The sequence below is a fragment of the Vigna unguiculata genome, unplaced genomic scaffold (assembly GCF_037176805.1).
Source record: "Vigna unguiculata cultivar grain cowpea cultivar isolate G323 ecotype 2 unplaced genomic scaffold, ASM3717680v1 ptg000498l, whole genome shotgun sequence".
NCBI lineage: Eukaryota > Viridiplantae > Streptophyta > Magnoliopsida > Fabales > Fabaceae > Vigna > Vigna unguiculata.
Window position 1 is genome coordinate 15,077 of NW_028197128.1, and position 5,027 is coordinate 20,103.

The 5,027-nt window shown below is 31.7% G+C and overlaps 2 non-coding genes across 2 annotated transcripts; both read left to right on the forward strand.

The window, feature by feature from the left end:
- The first annotated feature begins 503 nt into the window (after window positions 1–503).
- Window positions 504–577, forward strand: TRNAP-UGG (transfer RNA proline (anticodon UGG)). The gene has a single exon. It is a non-coding gene; the product is annotated as a tRNA-Pro (tRNA).
- A 165-nt stretch (window positions 578–742) lies between these two features.
- On the forward strand, window positions 743–816 carry TRNAW-CCA (transfer RNA tryptophan (anticodon CCA)). Its single transcript has one exon. It is a non-coding gene; the product is annotated as a tRNA-Trp (tRNA).
- The last annotated feature ends 4,211 nt before the right edge of the window (window positions 817–5,027 follow it).

A 5,027-nucleotide genomic window follows, 5' to 3' on the forward strand; every position in this document is an offset into this window, starting at 1 on the left:
GATATTGTTGCCCCAACCTATGGATTTCTGCTTTCACTTTCTTTTTCATAGGAATTGAATTAATAATTCAATTCCATTGAAGCCTGGACCAGATCCCGATCCCGAGTGTCACTCCGAATTTCAATGAGGCCAATTTAATCTTTCGTCTTTATCTTTCCTAAAAAAAAAAAAAAGAAGAGTAGGTTAATTACACATATTTAATATATAATTGGACCTTTCATCTTCTTCACCCCTTCCCGTGTCAATAACTAAAATTAAAAAAAGGGGAATATCAATGCATCTGGAAAAAAACGATTGATCTCTATCAATAGACCCGCCAAAGCCCCGAACCATAAAGTACTTACTACTGGTGCCACGGAAAGATATGTTTTTAGATCTCGCATTTCAAATCCTCCTTTCTTTTTATTATTTAAGTATTTTTTCTCTGTTGATATATATCAACAGAGAAAAATGTGGAAAACAAGACAAAGATTCTTTACAATAACACTATAAACAAATGGAAAAGGGATGTAGCGCAGCTTGGTAGCGCGTTTGTTTTGGGTACAAAATGTCACGGGTTCAAATCCTGTCATCCCTATCCCTAACAATTACTTATTCTATGATATTCCGTATTCTATAATATTCCATATTCTATGAGATGAGCAATAAACCGGGAACCTGTGAAGACGAATTCCAATTGAACATACATACTGAATATCTATATGCAAAATGGATTTGGATCATATAATTTTATGAAAACAAAACGCTCTTAGTTCAGTTCGGCAGAACGCGGGTCTCCAAAACCCGATGTCGTAGGTTCAAATCCTACAGAGCGTGATTCTAGTATTATTCGCCTGATAATTACACTGAAATAATTGAACATTCAAAAGAAAGTCTGAATTTTATCCTTGTCGATTAGGATTAAACTAAATAAATAGGGAATCACAAAAAAAGAGACATTAATGAATCAAAGATCCAACTGATCACCTCGTCGGTATTGTAAATATGCAGTTACAAATAATCCAGCCAAAGTAATAGGAATTAAACCTAACACGATTCCAAATAGAAAAACTTCAATCATTTTTATTTGTTCGAAAAGTAAAAAGAAAGGTAATATAATATCTAGCCTTAAACATAAATCTGTATTGATCATAAATCTCAACGATCGAGAATTGTAAATTGACATAGTAAGGAATTCTAGAATGTCTTATACCAAAATTTACTATTCCTCTCAAAATTACAAATCAAATAAGTCGTATTTTACTAAGACCAATAAATAGAGACGAGGTTATAATTAAAACCGATAGTAAAAAACCGAAATAACTAGTGATAGTGGGCATATAGAAACTAAATGAAATATGTTCGTTCTTTTTATACATATGTTTATAAAGCACTTCCCTAAATTTCCATTTTTGAGAGAAAAAAGAAGATAAAAAATCCTACTTGAAAGATACAATTCAAAATTGGCAATTCCTCAATAAATTCAATTATTAGAGACGAAAAAAAAAAAAAGAAATAGAGTAACATAATTTAGAAATAAATTCCTCATCTGTTACATCTACCCATCCTGTGATTTCAAATCAACATACTTCTTAATCAACTCAGGAATTAAGTAAACTGATCTAATGAAAATATTTAGTATTATTCTATAGATATCCAATAGAATTCTGTTTATATTGGAAAAAGAAAAGAAAAATTATGAATATTCAAACAAAGAATAATAACTCTGTTATTTCATTTTATTTCACTTTGAATTAATGTAGAAGAAAATAGAAAAAAAGATCTTCAACAACCACAAAAAATATATTTATTGATTTGGCAATAATTGAATTATTAAAATAGAAAATCTACTTTATGAATTATCTACTTTATTAATTATTAGAAACCCTTTTCTCATATTCCGATTTTAATGGATCTTTAGTTTCTAATCCAAAACTAATAATTTGAAATGTTAAGAACCTTCCTTTTATACTATTACTCTAAAAATTTAATATAAAAAAAATTTTTATATACCCAAACTTTGCAAAATTTTCTATCGGATTTTTGACTACATAGAGACAATCAATGAAAAAAGAAGAAAAAAATCTAGTACTAAAATTTTACACTGATTGTGAAATTTCATTGCTCTGTTAGAAGAAGGATAGCTATACTGATTCGGTATACTCAAAAGACACCGTTGGTACAAAATGGACGATCTAACAAGGATTCTATTTCAGTAAATTTCGCCTTACTGATCTCGTCTTTTATGGACTCGATCCCCCCCTTTTGACTGTACAAGAATATGTGGAGTTCAAGATGTCTGGAAGCACAGGAGAACGTTCTTTTGCTGATATTATTACCAGTATCCGATACTGGATTATTCATAGCATTACTATACCCTCCCTATTCATTGCAGGTTGGTTATTTGTCAGTACAGGTCTAGCTTACGATGTATTTGGAAGTCCCCGCCCAAACGAGTATTTTACAGAGAACCGACAAGGAATTCCATTAATAACTGGCCGTTTTGATCCTTTGGAACAACTTGATGAATTTAGTAGATCTTTTTAGGAGGCTCCAATGACTATAGATAGGACCTATCCAATTTTTACAGTACGATGGCTAGCTGTTCACGGACTAGCGGTACCCACTGTTTCTTTTTTGGGATCAATATCAGCAATGCAATTCATCCAACGATAAACTTAATTTGAATTATAGAGCTATGACACAATCAAACCCAAATGAACAAAATGTTGAATTGAATCGTACCAGTCTCTACTGGGGGTTATTACTTATTTTTGTACTTGCTGTTTTATTTTCAAATTATTTCTTCAATTAATTAGAATTAATAGAAGAAATAGGAATAGTCAATAATATATATATTAAGAATTCTTTTATCCCATTCGGAAGGATATCATTTCATAATTATCTATGACTGTTTGTTAATGTCTTTAGCATGACTGACTACGTGATTAAATGTGGAGGAAAGTGGGATAAATGGCCGATACTACTGGAAGAATTCCTCTTTGGATAATAGGTACTGTAACTGGTATTACTGTGATCGGTTTAATTGGTATTTTCTTTTATGGTTCATATTCCGGATTGGGCTCATCTCTGTAGTAATCGTATTCTATTTGGGTTTTTGAAATGAAAGTGTAAGAACTGAACAGGGATCCACTCTTTCTTTGACGAATGCAAGTGGATCCCCCTTGAGTTCTTAAGAATTCTAATTTTTTTTCATATAAATGACTACTTCTTCCGATGTTTCAAAAAATTCCATTTCATTCTTTTTTTTTTATTTGTTCACTACATATTATTTTACATATTATTTATATACCATAAAAGATTATCTGGCAGAAAGATTCTAAGTTGGAAAAAAGAGAAACTAAGATATAGGATTTTTCAGGAAGGGATTCAAAAATAGTATTTTATTGATATTTTTAGAATATTTCTATTTCAACACAAACAAGAAGGAATAGGAATCGGACTCTAGGAAAGGACAAAGAAAAAAAAAAAAAAGAAAAAACAAAGAATCCCCCTTAGAGTAACTTTTCGATATTTGAATATATATATATATTTTCTATTATACAGATATTATACAGAATATAATTACAAAAATTATCAAAAAAATTGAGTTATTTTTACGAGTTTAATATGTTGATAAATACGCGGAACTAAAAATTCATTTCGAACAATTGAACCTTCTCAAATTGTTTCTTCTTAAGAACTAAAAAGATTTGTGCTAAAATAATAGATGCCAAGAAGAACAAGAGACCTTGAACACGTAATGGATCTTGAAGTACTATTTCCGCATCCCCCTGACCAAATCCACCGACATTAGGATTACTTGTTAATGGCTGATCAAGTTTGATAGATTCACCTTCTGAAACAAGAAGTTCTGGTCCTGGAGGTATAATATCAATCACTTCACGCTCATCTAATGCATCTACTATAGTGATTTCGTATCCCCCTTTTTCTTTTCGTATGATTTTTTTGACTATACCTGCTGCTGTAGCATTATAAACATTATTATTACTCTTGCTCCCGTCAAGATAAATCTGGCCCCTTCCCCTGTTCCCGCCTACATATATAGGATATTTTAAGAAATGAATATCTCTTTTACTAGCGGGATCCGGGGAAAGAATAGGAAACGTGATTTCATTATATTTCTGACCAGGAACAGGGCCTACTACAAGAATATTTTTTTTTGTAGGGCGATAGTTTTGAAAAGACAGATTGCCTATCTTCTCTTTAATCTCAGGCGAAATACGATCGGGGGGTGCCAATTCAAAACCTTCCGGTAAAATAAGAACAGCCCCCACATTCAAAGTTCCCTTTTTACCATTAGCTAGAACTTGTTTCACTTGCATATCATAAGGAATTCGAACAACTGCTTCAAATACAGTATCAGGAAGTACCGCTTGTGGAACCTCAATATCCACGGGCTTATTAGCTAAATGGCAATTGGCACAGACAATACGACCGGTTGCTTCTCGGGGATTTTCATAACCCTGCTGTGCAAAAATTGGATATGCATTTGAAAAGGGTGCTCGAATTATTATATATATCATGACCGATATAGAAATGGATCGGGTAATCCCTTCCTTTATACAAGAAAAAGCATTTCTAGTTTGCATGGTCTAATCATTGATCCTGAAAATTTCTACAATAAGATTAGGTAGGTCACTCGCATAGTTCCCTATCCAAGGTGGGAACCCCTTTTTTATTTAACTTTTTTTTAAAGAGGGGAAAATGAAAAATTATCTTTTTTAGATAAAAACTTGAAATTCATTGAAGTAAATCGGTTTTTCTGTCAATCATTCATTGAATGATAAATCACTACAAGTGATGGAGATATGCGATTTAAATAACGGAAAATCCAATATTTTAAAATTGTATCTAAAATGACTGGAAAAGTGGACACAAGACCGGATATAATTTGATCATTTTGAGCAAATCCAAAATCTTTATAAACGAAGCCAAAAAGTAGTTCCCACCCATGGGTTGAATGGAATCCTATACATAAATCAGTTAATAAAAGAATAGAAAAAGCTTTTATTGTGTCACTTAAA